This window comes from Acinonyx jubatus, chromosome E2 (genome assembly GCF_027475565.1).
Source record: "Acinonyx jubatus isolate Ajub_Pintada_27869175 chromosome E2, VMU_Ajub_asm_v1.0, whole genome shotgun sequence".
Lineage (NCBI taxonomy): Eukaryota > Metazoa > Chordata > Mammalia > Carnivora > Felidae > Acinonyx > Acinonyx jubatus.
Window position 1 is genome coordinate 7845397 of NC_069396.1, and position 20229 is coordinate 7865625.

The 20229-nt window shown below is 45.7% G+C and overlaps 1 long non-coding RNA gene across 4 annotated transcripts in view; it reads left to right on the forward strand.

The window, feature by feature from the left end:
* LOC106984023 (uncharacterized) overlaps positions 1-20229 on the forward strand; it is a 798380-nt gene that overhangs the window by 140040 nt on the left and 638111 nt on the right. For all 4 annotated transcript variants that reach the window (XR_008293707.1, XR_008293706.1, XR_008293705.1 and 1 more), the window contains one exon: positions 6554-6634. This is a non-coding gene — a long non-coding RNA (uncharacterized LOC106984023). The remainder of the gene's footprint in view (positions 1-6553; positions 6635-20229) is intronic.

Consider the following 20229-nt stretch of genomic DNA (forward strand, 5'->3'; position numbering starts at 1 on the left):
GGAGGTCTGGAGCGAGGGGGTGGACAGGCTTTGCCTTTGGACTGGTGGATTTTTTTCATGAAACCGTCAGGTGATTCTGGCATCACATCCCTCTAGCTCTGGTGCAGCCAAAAGGCAATCTAAGCAGGAGAAGAAAGTCAGTGCTAAGTAATATGTAATTTGCAAACCTTCTGAGAGTAGATATATTTTATACTTTGGAAGATTTGGGTCTTATTTTATTACTGGGGCTCCTGATAAATTAAAGAGAGATGAGTTGTTACAGGGCCAAAAGAAACCCTTACATTTAAATTAAAATTTAAGTCTTTTCTGTGTTTGCTGTCAGACCCACAGGGCTTTGTCGGAGGAACTTGAGCTATGTGACACTGTTTTATGTATATATTTTCCTAGTCAGAAAGGTCCTATTGACTTTTTCTGTGAATCTGTTAGTTTGTCACTAGAAGGTTACTCTCTAATATAAAGGAAACAACTGATGCTGTAGGGAGAATGACTTAACATTTAAGAATTGATTCAGCAATGGATAGAATTTCATAACAATGAAGAATGGGCTTCAAAGTCCAGACAGAGTTGCTTGTTAATCCTACCACTGAACAATGACCTTGAGCAAAGCAGATTGTTAACCTCTTGTAGCCTCTGCTTCCACATCTGTAAAATGAAGATGACGCTTGTGTTATTTAACCATTGCTGTATAAACACCTCCCAAAATTCATGCGCTTAAAAGAATCTTTTTTTTTTTTTTTTAATTTCTTCAGCATCTGTGTTTCAGATGAAGTCATCTGCACTTAGTTGGGTGACTCTGCTCAACTTGGCTGGTCATAGCCACATGACGGTGGGTTGGCTGGGAGTCAGTGGGAGTGGCTCTACTCCACGTGTCCCTCATCCTCCTTGGAGCCACAGGCTAGTCGAAGCCTGCTCTTCTCATGGCGATGGCAGAGGGACAAGCCAGCAAACTCAGCCATTCAACCCCCTGGCAAGACTTTTGTCACTCCTGCTAACATGCCAGTGGGTGAAGCAAGTTATATGGCCAAGCCAAAGTCAAGAGCTAGGGACTTCTGTCCCTGCTCCTCTTCCCTATTTTCTTCCTCCCCCCACCTCCTCTCCCCTCCATCTACCTCTTCCCCTTCTTCTGTGTCTCCTTCCTCTTCTCTCTGTGAGCAGTTTGAGGGGGAAAAAAACCCATGTTTTATTAACCTGTCTCCACTTGACACCCTGTGGGTACCTGATGCATGTTGACTGAAGAAACACTGTAAGGGAGTTTGCACTAAGCTCGTGAAAACACATGTGCTCCTGCACGGACACACACACACACACACACACACACGTGCACACACACACACACACACACACACACACACACACGGTTGGAAGATGTTGGACACGTTCTGCTTCTGAGTAAAAAAAATGACCTCAGCTTTGTCAAATGCTTCAGGAGAGAAAAAACATTTTCTCTCTATGCCATCATTTGCTCAAAGGCAGATCCAGAGTGTTAGTTCAAATGTTTCTTCTCCCCCGATTATCTTGTACAAAGCTCTCCATTTGGGACTACTTGCAGGCTTCCTTGTCATTCTCCAGCTCTGGTTTATATAAAAATGGATCATTTGTTGAGGCAAACTTCAAAGCCAGAGAGTGCCCTAAGTCATAAATGGTTCCGTCGTTTAATTCAGGCATAATCCTATTAGAGACACAGCTCTCAGGGCTGGGGAATCCTTTTAGGCCTCTTTGATCAAGGGAGCACATTTGAGTTCAGCGGCTTCAGCTGCCCAAGCCCTAAAAATAACAGGGAACCCATTTAATATCTGGAAATGTCAATTTCTCTCATTTCTGGTGAAAGAAGTATATTCTCAAGTGGACCAGTAACCATGTCTGAATTCAAGGGAAAGAGTTGTGCTGTGTTGCCCAAATGTGGGGCACCCTTGCCGGTATGCCAAAGAACTTAGGTGACATTAAATTGTGTCTGGAGGCATTTGCTACCCTGCTGGCTCATTAGCCATCTTCAAACCATGTTTCTGATTGCAGGAGATGAAAGTTTCAGTTTGCTCTTTGTTTTTTGCTCCTCAAACTCTCGTTAACTTTTTCATCTCACGGGGAACATTAGAAAAGATGCTCAACGTCGCTCCTCATCAGGGAAATACAAATCAAAAGCACACTGAGATACCACCTCACGCCAGTCAGAGTGGCTAAAATGAACAAATCGGGAGACTATAGATGCTGGCGAGGATGTGGAGAAACGGGAACCCTCTTGCACTGTTGGAGGGAATGCAAACTAGTGCAGCCGCTCTGGAAAGCAGTGTGGAGGGTCCTCAAAAAATTAAAAATAGATCTACCCTATGACCTAGCAATAGCACTGCTAGGAATTTACCCAAGGGATACAGGAGTGCTGATGCACAGGGGCATGTGTACCCCAATGTTTAGAGCAGCACTTTCAACAATAGCCAAATTATGAAAAGAGCCTAAATGTCCATCAACCGATGAATGGATAAAGAAATTGTGGTTTATATATACAGTGGAATACTACTTGGCAATGAGAAAGAATGAAATCTGACCATTTGTAGCAACATGGATGGAACTGGAGGGTATTATGCTAAGTGAAATGAGTCAGGCAGAGAAAGACAGATACCATGTGTTTTTACTCATATGTGGATCTTGAGAAAGTTAACAGAAGACCATGAGGGAGGGGAAGGGGAAAAAAAGAGTTACAGAGAGGGAGGGAGGCAAACCATAAGAGACTCTTAAATACTGAGAACAAACTGACGGTAGATGGGGGGTGGGGGAGAGGGAAAAGTGGGTGATGGGCATGGAGGAGGGCACTCGTCGGGATGAGCACTGGGTGTTGTATGGAAACCAATTTAACAATAAATTATATTTAAAAAAATAATGAAGATAAAGGGCATGTTGAACACAGGAGCCCACCTGGAAGAGATTCCAATAGCCAAAGTTGGAATAATTTGAGCAACAAACTAAAGATAATATAGAATTATAACCGCCCCTCCCCCCACCAAAAAAAAAGACTGGGTTCTTTGCACTGTGCTAGCCTCTGCCTCCCTGCCAGCCTGCAGTCTCTGCTCAGCCCCGCCTTTCTCTCCTGCCCTCCTTCACACTGCTCCAGCCACCTTGTGTTAACATTCCAGACCTGTTCCCACCTCACAAACTTAGCACACTTTGTTTCTTCTGTTTTGGAAGGTTTTACCCCCAGAAATCCACGTGACTCAGTCCCTCACCTCTTTTTTTAAAAACAAAATTTTAATGTTTATTTCTGAGAGAGAGAGAGAGAGAGAGAGAACCAGTGACAGCGTGAGTGGGGAAGGAACAGAGAGAGGGAGATAGAAGCAGGCTCCATGGTCTGAGCTGTCAGCACAGAGCCTGATGCAGGGCTCGAACCCATGAACTGTGAGATTATGACCTGAGCTGAAGTCGGACGCTTAACTGACTGAGGCACATAGGTGTCCCAATCCCTCACCCCCTTCTGATCTTTGATCAAATGCTGCCGTTTCCATGAGTCTAGCTCTGTCCACCCTGTTCCAAGCATCCCCCCATCTCTGGCATCTTCTCTCTTCCGGCTCTGTTTTGTTTTATTTTCATAGCACTTTCCACTACTCATCACAGTATAAAGTCACTTACGTGTTTACTGTGCATCTCCTCCATGAGCAGATAAGCTTCTTAAGTGCAGGGATTTTTGTCAGTTTGGTTCTGTGCCATATTCCCAGGATTTAGGACGTGCCTGGCTCATAGAAGATGCTCATTAAAGCTTTGTCGAACGGATGAGTGACAGAACTGCTTTTTGGCTTTGGTGGATGATAGTGTTTGGCTGGAGTTTGGTGATGCTGCTCTGTTTCCGTTGGAATCATTTTTACCTGGCCTTTCTATTTAAGGCAAATGACACTAACATCTGGGCCCACAGTTCCTGGACCGGAATTCCTTTTAACCTTCCGCATTCTGATTCCTCAATTATCTGCCAGGCCTCTAGAGTTCATGGCAATATTTATCACACTCTTGGGATCTTTCCTAGTCCAGTTGAAATATGGGTCTCATTGGGTTTGGAAAGGTACATTTTGAGGCCCTATTTCAATTTATGGTTTTCATTTGTTTTTCTGAGTTTTTCACGAACAGTCCGCGTTTTTCATGATCGGGGAAATGAAATTTGTGGACGGGAGGGCTGCGTGCTCTTCTTACGTCAGCTTGGTTCAAATGTAACGGAAGAATTCACCCATCAAGTTTAAAATGGAACTCTACCCTGAGCGCCATCTCGGAAGGATGAGAGTCCTTGGAAGTGCTCGGAAGGTAGAGTCCAAGAGTGAGTGGGCTTGCCTCAGATCGAGCACGTAAGGCCTTTCCAGACACTCAGAGAATTTTTTGGGAAGAAGCACCAGCCTCGGAGAAATTTAAAAAAAAAATGGTGAAAAAGCATCAAGGAGGCAAAAAGAGTCGGGCCTGAGCTTGACAGTGGTTGGGAGGCAGAAGTCTGTGACTCTGAGTAAACAAATTCAGATGTTCCTGAGCTGTCCTCACCCAGCGGATGCAGTGACCCAGATCACTCGTGAGGCAGCAGGTGTATTGAGCTGCTCTTACGTGCCAGGCACCATGCTGCGTGCCTGCCACCCAGTGATGAAGGAGCAGAGAATGGAGTTCATGTCCGGTAGGCAAGAAAACAAGCCAACACTCTAAGTAATTATCCATTTCCAAAGTGGGGGAATATCTCTGAAGGAAGAGGGAAGAGAAGCGGTCCGAAACTAGCAACAGGGGTCAGAGGCTCTCGGGCTCTGACTCGGACTGGAGGGAGAGCATCTAGCGTGCAGTGGGGATGTAGGGCTCTGACTTAGATTAGGATTCAAGCTGAAGGTCTGGCCAGGCCATGTGGTGGGGTCCCCAACCTCTGCCCACTTCTCTCTTCACCCATGAGCTCCTTCCTGTCCTTTTCGTACGCATCTTCTACCCCTAGGCCGGTGCCCACCAAGCCTGGCTGAAGATTGGAACCTGCTAGGGGGACTGCAAATGGGTAACCCTGGGGCCCTTTGCAAACTTAGGGACTCTGAGTCTCCAGGGATGGGTCCAGGGAATATGCATTTTGAAAACTACCCCTCACATTGTTCAGTTGGCTCATGCTTGGGGGCTCTGTTTCGGGAGAGCTTCTGAGAGTCCCCCAGTTCTCGCTCTGGGACGTTTGGCTTCTGCGCCCGCATCTGCGTTCCCTCCGTCACTACTTGCCATCTCTGACCTGTAGCCCAACCACACGGGACTGTAGCAGTTGACTCTCGCCTGCCCGTCTCCTTTGCCTGTTTGGAAGGCCCTTGAGTGCAGGGTGGGGATTTCCAGGTGTGCCTCACCAGCATGCCTTGTGAGAAAGTAAATGAATTATAACAGGCAGCACTTACATGGCACTTACTATGCGTCTGACAGTGTCCTGATACTTACACAACGTGTCAAGTCCTCCCAGATTCCCCAGGAGGTAGATACTGTTGTCATCCCTACTTAATGGGAGAGAAAACTAAGACACACAGGTATTAAACAACGCAAACACGTAGCTAGAAGTGGCAGAACCAGGCATCCTGATCCCAGAATCCAGATCCTCGAGCGTTGCGCACTTAGTGAATGAACGAATAAATGAATGAATGAATGATTTTTGTGTCACCCCATCCCATTTTATCCTTGAATAATTAGTACACACTGTGTTGGGGGAGCCCTTAGAATGGTAAGGAGCTTTGATCTCTGTTAACACAAACCCTGTTTTGGCTCATCCCCAGCTTTTGAAGATTTCATTACAAATACCTTGAGACAGGCAGTGGACAGAAAGTCCCCAAAGGGAGGGATTTCCTAGTAAATAGCCCTTGTCTTTCTCCTTCCCCCACCTCCTAGCATCACTGTTCCCTTAATGCACATTGTTAAGCTGTTGATACTAAGGCACTGTTGGATATCCACTGTTCATGTCCATGGGTGGTTCTTGCACAGGGCTGGGGCAAGATATGGGGAGCTGATCGTAGTTTACAAACCGATGCATAGAGGGAGTCTTTGGGTTGTGTCCAGCGTCCTAAAGTGCCAGAACTCTTCTCTTGCAGCGTGTGCTAGGTAAGTCAGGTGTGGTTATTTACTCAGGCCTGCTACAAGCCAGGCATTGCACAGGTAACACCACTTAGTTCATAGTGGCTCCTTCCCCAGATGGTTGGATGGCTTGACCCAGCAGACATTGCCAATCTGCTGATTCACTGGTTCCCAGTCTTGGGTCATATCAAGATCACTCGGAGAACCTGGCAAAAATACAAAGTCCTCTGTCTTATTTCAAGGATCCTGGGCTCTTGTCTTTAGTAACTTTCCTTGTGATCCTGATACATAGTTACTTTTGAGATCCTCTGTAGTAAGACAAGGAGCCCTGCACTTAAGGAAATATCAGAATTAACTAGGGGAGCTTTTAATGCCAAGCAAACTGGTGCCCAGGTGACTCTGATTCAGAATCACGCCTCGGGCTTCATTCTCACCTGCTGCACGCTGCCGGCAGTCATGGGAAGACAGTAGGCTGGTCGCTCCTCCCGAGTCCCAAATACTCCAACTTACTCTTCCCTCCCAGGCTCTGCAGTCTCCTGTGGGAAGATCTGCACAGACCCAGCATCCTTGCTACAGAACCCTGGGAATGCAGGCTTTTGTCAGGGTAAGGAGATCTTTGCCTTTTATTTTGAATACAGTATGTTTGGTCTAGGTCGCTTTTGGGTTGGCTCTGTTTTTTGAAAGCCAGATCAATGTGGTTTCCTAAAGGCTGAGGCTGGGTGTCTGTTCTACGCGGCTTAAGGTAGGCCCTCTCTCTAACGAAGCCTATTTCTCTGCCACGTTTTCCTAAGCCTGTTCCCACCCAGCCTGTCTTCCGTTCTCCCCAAGTGCAGCAAGATTGGAGGGGTGGTTTTGTTACAAGAGAGGAGACTGAAACACAAGGGAGAGGCTGGGGCGATAGCCGAGGACTTCTGGCTCTAAGCTGGTGCTTGCAGAGGCCGTGATGCGCCAGCCCCTGCGCACCGGCTCTCTTGACAGAGGAGGGTCCTTGACATTGCGGCCCGAGGTGGGGGTTGGGGAAATCTCCGAAACTGCACCAACCGCGGCTTCTACCACAAGCCATAGCGACACTAGCTAGACTTAGGGCCCTGGTGATAAATTGGCATTAATGAAATCTTAATCTAGCCACGAAGAGCAAAACAAAAATCCATAATGAGCCTTGATGGACCATTAGGTGTTAATAAGAATACTACAAATGCCTGACAGGGTGCGTTACGGAGCTCAGCGAGCCTTGCCCAGTCCCTCCCAACCTGTAATGTCTCAATATCTTCACTGTGTACATAGACGCTGGATTGGGGATGATAGGGACTAAGATTGTGGGGGAGGGACCGTGCAAGTTCATGGTGGCAAACCTTCACTCACCGCCGGAAGAGACGGGTTTGGGTGAGACTCTGAAACTCTGACCTTCTCTTTGCAATCTGTAAAATGGGAACAAGACATTTTCTTTAGTCTTTTACTTGAGAAGATGGAAAAAGGCCATACGGTCTTGTCTTGTCTTGCTTTCCCCTCATTTCTAGGTGAATTGGTCCCCTTTTCACATGTGGCTTTTGTAGTTGTCTCGGCCTGTCTGCCGAGTTTCTTCTCTCGAGGTGTCAAACTGTACATTATGGACGTTCAACTTTTTTTCAGCTATGTCGCAAATATTGTCTCCCTATCTCTTTTCTAAAATAACTGTACTGAGGTATGACTCACACACCATAAAATGCAACCGTCATAAGTCTACCGTTCAAGAATTTTAAGTGAATTTACAGAGTTGTGCAGCCTCACCACAATACACTTTCAGACCTTCTCTGCCAACCCTGAAGTTTTCCTTGTGCCCATTTGCAGTTCATCCACACTTCCACCTCCCAGCCCTTAGCAACCACTGCTCTGTACTCCGTCTCAATGAATTCGCCTTTTCTGGACTAAATGGAATCATACAATATATAGTCTTTGCCATCTGACTTCTTTCATTTAGCATAATTGTTTTTAGGTTCATCCATGTTGTAATGTGTCAGGACTTTATTTCTTTCTGCTGTTGGATAGTCTTCCATTGGCGGGGTATGCTGCGTTTGTGTCCTGCTCAGTCCCTGCTGTGTGTGTGTGCGCGCGTGTGTGCGCTCACGCATGTGCATCCTCAGCCAGGAATGTGCTGTCCCCAAGACCACAACTTCAAACAAGGAAAGCCATGGGCCTTCCCTGCCTCCACGATAGTCACCTTCACTGGTAACACCTGCAGGTTTGGGCATTGTCCTGGTGGGCATGTGAAGCTGTCACTCCTCAAAGCTATCCACCCTGGCCGGATCTCTGCCAGCTAGGCACTAGCCCTCTGGTGATGGTGGTGGTGATGGCAGTGGTGGTGGTGATGGTGGTGGGTAGTCAGTTCTGGTCACAGTCCAAGGCGAGACTACTGCAGAGTCGCCCTGTTCTTCGCGAAAGTCTAGCGGTTGTATACGCACAAACACTTCGCAGGTTGTTGTGTGCCTTTGGTGATGTCCAGGGCTCTGAAATGGTTGTTTTTTGTTAATTTTTTTCAGCTTTAGAATTGCTTTTAGGGTAATGATTTGCTGAACTCCTCATCCTTGGCTGGAAGGCTCACCTTGCTTCTCAATCTCTTGATTGCTTTCAACTTAGCTGTGAGGTCTATTGTCATAGAACGATTTTAATTTTAGTGTGGGCGTAGGTGTCATTGTTTCTATTTTGGCATCTATTTTTTTGTCTTGTTCAGAGAGACCTTCTCCCTCCTGAGATCACGAACACATTCCCTTATACTTTCCTCTGATACTTTTTTACAGCTCTGTGACTTCCATGTAAAGGCTCCGATTCATGTGCAATTGCTTTCTAGAAGGATTGTACACATGTATTATTCCAGTGGAAAAGTATTAGAATTGAAAAAATCCTATGCTAGCTAGTGTTAAGATTCACATATATTTTCTCTACATTAAAGGTGTTTTTTTAATTAGTTGTTTATCTTGTTTTATGAGTTTATGCTGTTTGCCATGTATTTCTTATGGAGTCTCTACACAGAAGATATTGAGCCCGCGTTTATGATAATTGCTGCAAATATTTCACCAATGTGCTGTTTGGGTAGTAAGTGGCTTTATTTTCTGATGATAGGAATATAAAATCATTTTAGAAAAATGGAAAAATGAGCACAAGAAAAAAATTGGAAAGTACAGTTTCATTTAAATTTTAGTATTGATGCTTTTTGTGGTCTGTATAAATATAAACACATATTTAAACAAAAAGTCCACCTGACATACTGTATCTTTTCAATTACCGTATCATGAACCTCTCAAGGTCAACAGAATTGTAGTAATTGAAAAGTATTCTATTATATGGATATATGGATATACTCTAATTTTATATCATTTACTCCCTTCACTTGGTCACGTGGGTTCTTTGCAATGTTGTATTCTCTATATAACACTCAGAAGAACAAATCTGGAGCTAAATTGTGATGGAGGCCTTGTTCATTTCCTGGCATACTTTGTCAGAGAATGTGACGATTACCAAAGCTTTTGATGCCTCTTGACAAACCGGCTTCCAGAAAATTTACTCTAGGTTCCATTTTCATTGGTGGTGTATAAAAGTAACTTTACTCTGAGAACAGCAGGTGTTACCATTTTAAGAAAATCTCTGCAAATTTGGGAAGCAAAATTGTATCCTTTCAATGCATTTAGAATAGATTCATAAATTTATATATTTTTATAAAAAGTAAAAAACATAAATATATGCACATGTGCGTTTGTGTGCATATATCCGCATACTCATATATGTGTATGGATGTGTATATGTGTAATGTTTAATTGCAATGATTTAGTTACTAATAAGTTTAGACCGTTTTTAATTCATGCAATTGCATTTCTTCTATGCATGGTCTCATGTCACCTGCCCAGTTTTTAATGTTCATTTATTTTTGAGAGAGACAGAGCATGAATAGGGGAGGGGCAGAGAGCGAGGGAGACACAGAATCTGAAGCAGGCTCCAGGCTCCGAGCTGTCAGCACAGAGCCCGACGTGGGGCTCAAACTCACGGACTGTGAGATCATGACCTGAGCTGAAGTCGGATGCTTAACCGACTGTGCCACCCAGGTGCTCCTACTTGCCTAGTTTTTAAAGGAGTATTGATCTTTTTCTCATTGACTTACATGTTTTTAAAAACCGTACTTTCTTTTCACTCTAGTTAACGGTGTTATATGAGACTTATGGGTTCCTTACATATTTTCACTTGAAAAATATAAGACTACAGTATTTTATAGTGTGTCTTTCTTAATTTAGACTATGTAGTGAATCTAATTCCATATCAGTAGTAAATATTTACATTAATATCAAGAAGATGGCATTGTTTTACCTGCTTTCATTATTCTTTTGCCACTGTGGTAGACCGATTGCACAAGTCAATCAGAAAGTTCCCAGTTCTCTATCCTTTCTCGTCCGTGTGCTCTCTGTAATAAGACTTTGCCCTTTGTCCCATCCGGGCATGGAGGCTTTAGTCTACGCTGCCTCTGAGACTTGCTTTGGCCAACTGATTGGGGTGGAGGTGACAGTGTGCCGTGATTGTTCTTTCTCTTGGAATTAGGCCACTGTCATGTGAACAGGCCCGGGGGTGGCCTGCTGGGTGCTGACAGACAGGGCCCGGTCACCATATTGCTTTGGCAGGCACGAAGCCCACTGCCAGACTGGTACGTGACGGTGTCATTGACCACCAGACCCAGATGACCTGCCAGCTGACCAAAGGTGCGTGAGCAAGTCAGGCCAAGATCGTCCCAGACAGTCCGGAGAAACAGAGCCCTCCAGCCACTCCCTGGAGTTGTTAGTGGTAATACATGGTGGTGTCATGAAGACTTGGGAGTTCCTTTTACTCTACATGTGGTTGCGATTTGTTATGTATCCTATTTTTTCATGATTATTTTAATTTAATAGGTGTCTTATAACAATAGGGGAGTTTTCAGTCTTTACCACCAGTCATTTTATACAAGGTGCTAATGTTCGAGTTCCTCATTTTGAGTTATCTCTTGTTCTGTTTTTGTGCATATTGATGAGGAAGAAGTGACGATGCAGCCTGATTTTAAAATGTTTCTGTTAAAGTGACCGTTTAGGGTCACTTCTGCCATAATTTGTACAAGGCAGGAGAGAGGCGCTTTCTGCCGGTTTCTCAACTCCAGGAGAAGAGGGACTACTTTTGTGTCAGTCGAGATAATTACAGCAACTTCAGAACGTTCATGGTTGTCACATTTGATGAGTAAACTAAAATTCCACTCCCTGAAACAAAAACACAAAGGGTAAATAAAAATTCCCTATTAGCAATAAACGAGTGAAGTTACAGTAGAATCTTACTGAATAGCTTCAAACGAACTAGGCAGAATTCAATGTTTCTTTAATGAATCGCTAATATTTAATTTCTTGGTATATTTAAAGCATCGGATTCTTCTCCAACTCTGACCTTGATATTCTTGGATGTCATGGTTTGTGCATCAGATTCTTGAAGCTTTATATCAATAATCAAACTTCCGTAATCTCTCAAGTTCATCTGTGACCTCTGTTTCTTTTTGTTTGTTTGTTTGTTTGTTTCTATTTTAGAGAGAGAGCAGGTGAGCATGTGAGCATGGTAAAGGGGCAGGGGGAGAGAGGGAGAACCTTAAGCAGGCTCCCTGTGCTCAGCAAGGAGCCTGCTGCTGGGCTGGATCCCATGACCCTGGCATCATGATGTCAGCCAAAATCAGGAGTGGAACGCTCAGCCGACTGAGCCACCCATGCACCCCTGTGACCTTTGTTTTAAATGCGATTTTAATCCAGGCTAAATGAAAGATTTGGGATTTATTGTTTTTTATTTCCCCTAGTACTTTAGTGATTTTATTCCCTACAATCATAAATGAATGTTGAATTTCATGTGTCACTACTTATCTAAGAATGTGATTTAATTGTCTTCAGATGCTTCTGTCCATTTGGCTGGGTATAATATTCTCAGGCTATGCATGTTCGAAAAACCGTTTGCAAGGGCCTTGTTCACTTTTCTTCCGCCCTGTGCTCTTGGAAGGCCAGCCTGATTTTTCTTCCTTTATGGTTAACCACCGTTTTCTACCTGACTCCTCTTAATTGTCATCTGTTCTTGGGTTTAAAAGACAAAGCGCACAACCACAGTGAAACAGGTTTTTGTCTAGCTATTGGTTCCTTTATGTTGATTTTGCCTGCTTTTTTGCTTACAGATTAACTTATTCAGCTTCATTGTAGCTTTGCATTTTACTTTTGTTTCCTTTGTTTTGGTTTTCTGCAACATCGATTACCCATATGTTGGACTTGGAGCTTTGCCACTTGTTTTTCTTCGCTACCAACTTCCCCTTCAACTTGTATCTGCTCTTCTGGTTGGTGTTCTGTGAAAAGCACACCAAGCTTGTTCTCCACTTTTTTTTTTTTTTCGGTGTCAATTTTACTTGCCATGGTTTTTAATGCTATTTCCTTTTTAATTCAGTAAAGGGTTTTGTTTTTCCTTACATATGTCAGGAACCATTATATCTCTAGGTTCCCTTATCTACATGTCCTTGTGACTTCTCTCCCCCGAAAGCAGTCCCTATGCGTGTACAGTTAAGAGAAGAAAACTTGTAAGGGACGAGATACTAAGCTAGCTGACACAGTGGCACCTAAAACCAAATCCCAAATGGAAACTGTAGGAAATGGTATAAAACACGTGCTCCAAATTATCCCATCCGGTGTGAGGAATCTGGGGTATTTACACTGTCAACGGAACCTGGTCTGGATGACCCGGCGGAATAACCAAGCGGCACTCAGAGATCTCGGAAGGCAGGGGGTTTATTTCACACTGGCGGGCTCCGGAGGAGATCACTCTCCAGAGGTCTGAGCCCGAGCACGAAGGATAGTCTGTTACTTCCGCGTTAGTAGCAATTTGGCGCATGCGCGGCAAGTGGAGTAGGAAGAAGAACCCGGAACGGGAGTCTTCGGTCGGGCTGGAGTTTCCCTATCAGTCCCGTTGGCCATCTTATACCAGATTTTTCCCTGTCAGTACAGCACGCCTGCCAGCCAGTGTTTAAGGGCTATCTGCAGGGGGGATGTTAACATCCCAGGGACCACAGCTCGCCTCCTCCAGAGGCTGAATGGTTTCGGGAAGCCTGAGGGCAGACATCTGAAAAAGATGCTGGCCTTGGCCCTTGTAAATGAGGCTAGTGTGCATGGACATTAGAAGGAGCCTTGAGGGACTATGAGAAGAGTGTTACTTTTGGCCACGTCAGATGAGAAGAAAATCAGCAAAACTAGTTGCTGCCCTGATAAAGCCAGGCTGACAAGGATGTGAGTAAGTGCACTTTAAATTCATTTTGCTTCTGCCACTTCTTGGCTGTCTCATATCGCTAAGACTGCATTGCCTCGTGTAATTTAGGTATCCTTATAGGGTAGCTTCCAGAGTCAAATATGATAGTGCCTGGTATCTAACAGGTGCTCAAATAGACAGGTATCTATTTAAAAAAATTCAGTTGTGATTTTGCCTTCAAATGCAGCTTTGGCCATATCCTTTAATTTTGTGATGTAGTATTTCTTGTGGTGTTTTAAATGTGCTCTGTGTGTGTGTGTGTGTGTGTGTGTGTGTGTGGTGTGTGTGTGTGTATGCTCCTTACCTCACTTGAGACCATTTTAAAGAGCCGCCCAGCTGCCAAGCCTGGGCAAACAAAAAAAACTGAAACAACAAGACTTTGTACTTGTTTTGTGTTTTGATGTTTAAAGGACTTCTTAAATGTAAATCTTTTTCTGAGAGTACCTTTGTGAGGTTTTATGGATGAAGAATTATGCTCAGAGAGGTTAGGCAATGTATCCGAGGTCACAGAGGAGGAAGTAACAGTGTCAGAGCTAGAGCTCTCTGACTCGCCTTCTGGTGCGTTTTCACAGTGTCCTTTGTGTGGTAGTCAGATACTGGCCCCCAAAGATGTCTACGTCCTAATCCTCTGAACCAGTGAATGTTTTCTTCTACGGCAAAAGGGGCTTTGCGGTGTGATTAAGTGTTGTAGATGGAGAGCTTTTCCTGGATTATCCGCACGGGCCTAATTGAATGCTAAGGGTCCTTGTAAGGGTGGGCGCAGGAGGGTGTGGGTCAGAGAAGAAGATGTGATGGAGAAGCAGGTTTGGAGAGTTGACAGGGCAGGGAGGTGGGGAATACCAGGGGAGGAGACAATGAGTGGGAGAGAGATTGGAAGCCACTGTGTTGCTGGCTTTGCAATGATTGAAGGGACCCTGAGCGGAGGAATGGTGGGGCCTCCAGGAGGCAGAAAGGGGAAGAAAAGCATTCTCCCCAGGGAACCTCCCAAAGGAATGTGGGTCTGCCACCAGCTTGATTTTAGCCCTGTGATTTCAGACTTCCAACCTCTGAACTGTTAATAAATTTATGTTTTACAAGATTTATTTTTAGGGAAAGAGAGCAAGTGTCGGGGGAGGGGCCGAGAGGGAGAGAGAACCTCTAGCAGCCTCCACGTTCATGGCAGAGCCTGATGTGGGACTCGATCCCACCACCCTGGGATCATGACCTGAGCCGAAATCAGGAGTCGGATGCTCGACCAACTGAACCACCAAGGTGCCCCAAATTTACGCCGTTTTAAGTCATGACGTTTGTAGTCATTTGTCACACCAGCCATAGGAAACCGACACGCTTTGTAATGGTAAGCGATTTGCACACCCACAGGTGCACTTGAGGTGTTTAGAAATTGCTTATTCGTTTTCCATGCTAGGAACAGTAGTAGGAAGGACAGGCAGGGATAAAGGCAGGTTCCTGCCAGCGAACGCCTCAGAGCTGAGAGCAGTAGCATGGAACGTGAGAAGGCTTTGACCGTAGGTTCAGAGAGACCGGCTTAGATCCTGCATGAGTAGAGAGAGTTCAGAAGAGGTCAAGGTGCAGCTGGAGCAGAGAGATGGGACCCGGCTGCCCTAGGCGGCGGGAACAGCATGTGCACAGCCACGGGAGGAGGCGGAGGAGGGCGGGGCGGGTCAGAGGTAGCACGGGGAGCAGCCAGAGCAGCATTCGGTATGCGTGGAGGGTGATGACAGATGTGGCTGGACAGGTGCTTCTCCTCTATGCCCCACGCTCCCCAGCTTCTTCCCGGTCACAGCTGGCCTCTGGGCCTATTCCCCAGCGCACCTGTGGGCTTGCGTCCACCGCTCCGGGCCGGGATCCGGTCTGCTCAGCGGAGGAGGGAGAGCAGGTCAGCATCTGCTGGCAGCTCTCCTGGCTCCAGAGGGGCCTTCAGTCTGCTGATTCACAGGCGCTGGATGTCAATAACAATAAGCAAAGGAAACCAGCAGCCCAGAAACAATATTAGCTCCAGGACTGGTAGGATACATGGGGTAGGAGAATGTCGGCGCAGCGTGCCCTGGGATGCTGGCCCAAGCCCCAAGCTGAAATGGGTTTTCTCTATTAGTAACAGGTGCTGATCAAAAGGTCAAATGGTAATGGTCTAATTTTATATGTCCAGGGGAAGACCACGTTCTTTCCTCTTTTCTGTGTATCTCATCTTGGAGTTGGGTCTTCTCTTCCGAGGTCAGCTCTGAACATCTCCAGGTTTTCCAGGACAGCTCTGGAGCCTCCCTGCTGCTGGGTCTCAGGTTTGGTTGAGCTCATAGCCTTGATCCTACTACTCTTTTTTTTTTTTTTTTAAGTTTTTAATGTATTTTGAGAGAGAGGGAGTGTGTGGGAGGGGCAGAGCGAGGGAGAGAGAGAATGAGCATATCCCAAGCAGGCTCTGCACTGCCAGCACAGAGCCTGATGGGGGCATCCAACTCACAAACCGTGAGGTCAGGACCTGAGCCAAAACCAAGAGTCAGATGCTTAACCAGCTGACCCACCCAGACACCCTGATCCTATGACTCTTTGACACCAGAATTCGGATTCCCTCTACCCTGCCTGTGAAGTAAAATTCAAATAGCAAATACTCAGATATCCAGCTCATGTTAAAAAAAAAAAAAAAATCTAGGTGGATCGGTTTTGAGTGTTAAAAGCAGGAAAGGTAAAAAAGATGAGGTGCTGACTTGGTATGCTTGCTGTTTCTTAGCATCCCTTGCCTGGTTTCATTAACCAAGTTTACTAGTCATGTCTTCCAGCTCTGCCCTTTCCCTTGTGCTGTGTGGACAGAGCCTGACACCCAAAGGCTGAGTCACCTGGACACCCGTGTTCTCCCTGGGGCTCTCTCGCCTCAGTGCGTGTGTTGTATTTGTGTAGCACGTACTGTATGGCAGGTATTCTTGTAAGCACTTAAAGATATCACTTTATTTGATTTTCGTAACAATCCTACCTGGCAGTGTCAGTTATTACCCTGCGTGAGCAGGGGAGGGTCAGAGCGAGAGGGAGAGAGAGAATCTCAAGCAGGCTCCAAGCTGTCAGCACAGAGCCCGATGTGGGGCGCGAACTCCCGAACCGTGAGATCATGACCTGAGCCGAAGTCGGACGCCCAAGCGACTGAGCCACCCAGGCGCCCCAGTTTGGGTTAGTTCTAACGCTGCCTCTTGGGGAATGAGAGATGTGGTCACTCTGCAGCGTCCTCTTGTTTGCCAACCTCTTCTCTTCGTTAGAAGCCACATCTCTCTCGCCTCAAGGTCTTTTGCCTTCTCTCACACCAGCCCTGTGTGCCTGCCGAGTTCAAAACCTCTCTGCTTGCCTGGCCCTGGCCCAGGGAGTGCCCCCCTCTCCTCCTCCTCCTCTCTCACTCTGTGCTACCAGGCCCTGAAGGTCGACCCCAAGGGAAGCGCTCCAGCTCCCTGGGCCTGCCACCACCCACAGACGTGCCCTGCTCCCAGACGTACAACCAGGCCCTTTTTTGGAAACTGACAAGTGGATGCCAGTGGACAAAGAGCTTAAGTATCCTGCTGTATCCACCTCACTGGCCACCCACCCCCACCATCCCCCACCACAATCCCAGAGTTTGGGGCAGAAGTGTCCGTGTTCTTTCAACAGCTCCTTTGAAGTCCCATCACTCTTCTGTGGGGCTTAAGGGGTGTGCTAACCTCTTAGGGTCATTCAGTAGCACTCCAGACAGGGCAACGGGAATGAAGGTCTGCAGGATCCAATCTTGTGGACGGTGCCTTGGTAAAGATACATCTCTCAAGTTGCCCCTGTGCCCTGTACAGAGAGTGATTTGATTTTCTGAGTGCAGCATGGTCCTGGGCAATTCTCTTCGACTTCTTGTTCCTTCCATCAACACGTATAGACAAGTCAGGCCCCGTGTAAAGCACAGGGAAACCAGAGACAAGTTCCTGCCATAGTTGCTGTCTCATTGAGCTCATCATCCCCTGGGCGGAAAACAGATAAATGGGCAATTGCATCAAAGGTGGAGAAATGCTATGATAATAGCAAAAAAGTGGGAGAGACAGGTAACCTACTGCAGGGTAAGGTCTTAGGAGCTGACCCTACACTGTGTCCTAGAATAAGTGGTGGTTATCTGTGTGCAGGAAAAAGAGAGACTGTTCACGTGTAGGGAACAGCATACGCAAAGGTGTGAATAAGGGAGAAAACATTTTTGGATGCTGCTTGATGTGACAGTTGATCATGGGATTAAGACTTGCCAAACAAGGGGTGCCTGGGTGGCTCAGTTGGTTAAACTTCCAACTTTGGTTCAGGTCATGATCTAACAGTTTGTGAGGTCAAGCTCTATATCAGGTTCTGTGCTAACAGCTCAGCATCTGGAGCCTGCTTTGGATTCTGGGTATCCTTCTTTCTCTGCCCCTCCCCTGCTCATGCTTTGTCTGTCTCTCTCTCTTAAAAATAAACATTAAAAAAATGAAGAAAAAAAAAAGACTTCCCAGTCAAATGGATACTCTTGTGTAAGAATTGATGTTTGGCACTTCAGCAGCCATCTTGTGATCATGAGGCTGTGAGCCAGAGGATTGGAGCCAACTCACTTGGGATGTTTTGTAAAGTACTAAGTATCCTTAGGATCTAAGCCACCGTTTGTTGTTGTTGTTGCTGTTACTTTCAGCTTGAAAGATATTAACTGATACAACTTTGATAAGGAATTTGGCCTTTATAATAATGAGAAGACCTAAAATGTTGAGTAAGCAGTCTTTTTTCTAGACATGTCATGTCCATGATGGGTGTGTGTGTGTGTGCGTGCACGTATACTTGAGTGTATTTTCCCAATACCGCATACTCCGGTTGTGTCCTTACATTATTGGTCTCAATAAGTATCAGTCTAAATGGGGGATAGATGGAGACATACCTCCATCCCTTACACTTGCTGGAACACAAAACCTTTGTGAACGGTCACCCCCATAACAGGCCACATTCATGCAAATATTCACAAGGAGGATGCCAGCTCTCTTCACACCCACCCTGCAGCTTTGGAAAACTTTTCAAGTTCATCATTATTTAGAAAGTTAATGCTTATAATGAAAAGGTTTGTCTTTGATGTGGGAGTGTTTTCGAAGCCTTGGTGACCTATATTGCCGACGCACTCTGTGTACGAGGTGAGGCAGGGACCGGCTGGGGAATTACCCGTGTTTAATGAACACTAAAATTAGAATTTGACTGAAATCCACAGAAATGGCTCGACAGCAAGTTCGAGATGCCCCTGGGGAGCTGTGGGCAGCTCAAATTTACCCACAGGCGTTTTTGAAAATGTTTTCTTTTTTTTTTTTGAATCAGCATAGTTGGCTCTTTTGAACGGAGAATCCTGCTTGTACTCAAAGTTCCCTCCCCCTCCCCCCCCCCTCCACCCCGACAGTGATGCTTCGGGGACAGCTAACGGCCTCTGTGGGCCTTTGTCATTTGGTCATGCCCTAGTGAGCACAGCGCATGGAGCCCGGCGATGGTCCGTTTCCCCTGTTGCCGGTGGCCATGCTCCTCATGGAAAGTTCTAAGGGAAATCACAGCATCGTGACCAGAGGTATGGTCAGCCGAAAGGGACCCTAAATGTCTTCCTGTTCTGTGAACCCCAAAAAGGGGGCCTCGAAGTTAATTTTGATGTTCAAAAAGGCCTAATAGAAATTCTGTGTTTAATGAGAGCAGAGCTTAGTTTGGTGATGATCTCTCCAAACCTAGGAACCATATAAATGAAGCACTTAGGAAATAGAGTCCCAGATGTTGACAAAGGGTGGGTTTGGAGAAAGGTCCAGAGTGCTCTGTGCCCGGGCCTCTCACCCCGGTCTGGACACAGGTGCTCCACTCGTATTGGAATTCTCAGTAAGCATTTTATGTGCTTGTATAATTCTAAGACTTCTTTCTGGTTTGAAGCTATAAAAGCATTTATTAAAAGTGCTTGTTTTAATAAGTAAATAAAATGCGTGTGTTGAAATGTAAGCACTCCCCACACTAGTCAGTTTCTGCTAAGGAACTGATGTTAACATTTGATGTGCAGTATTCTCTAGTTTCTTCTATTCTTTATTTTTAAATCTTTCTAAAAACATTTTTACTTATTTTTGAGAGACAGAGAGAGAGTGTGAGCACGGGAGGGGCAGAGAGAGAGAAGGAGACACAGAATTGGAAGCAGGCTCCAGGCTGTGAGATGCCGGCACAGAGCCCGACGTGGGTCTTCAACCCACCAACTGTGAGATCATGACCTGAGCCAAAGTTGGATGCCCAACCGACGGAGCCACCCAGGCACCCCTAGTTTCTTATATTCTTATGTAAACATACAAATATATAAATTATAGTCATGTATGTCTGTACTTCTTAAAAGGGGTATTATGCTCTTTACTCAGCACTTTGCTTTTTTTACTTAAAATTACGCCAAAAGTACCTTTCTTCATGTATATGCATCCTCTAACTCAGAAGAATTGTTCCATAGAGTTCTACACTATTCTGATTTACCAGAATTTATTCATCACTCCCTATAGATCCGCTCATTCACTTTTCAAAATATATTTTCATGCGTCCCCCTCTCTGTTACTACTACCCAGATCCAGTGCTTCTCAAACTTGAGAGTGTGTAAGAATCACCAGGTAAACGGATTAAAATGCAGATGCTTGGGCCCAGCTCCCAACAATTGTGGTTCAGTAGGTACAGGTCAGTCCTGGGAATCTCCTTTTCCAAAGGTCCTGGGCGTGGGGTGATACTGCTGGCTGAAACCTGGCTTTGAGTAGCTCTGCCCTGGTCTAAAGTCAATCACCTCCTAGTGTGATGGGTTAATTCGTGTCTTAACTCACTGGCTCTCCCGCACCTCCTCTATCTACTTGTGATCTGTTCTTGGTGCAGCCAGAATGATCTTTTGGAAACAAAGCTCATTAAGCTTGTCAC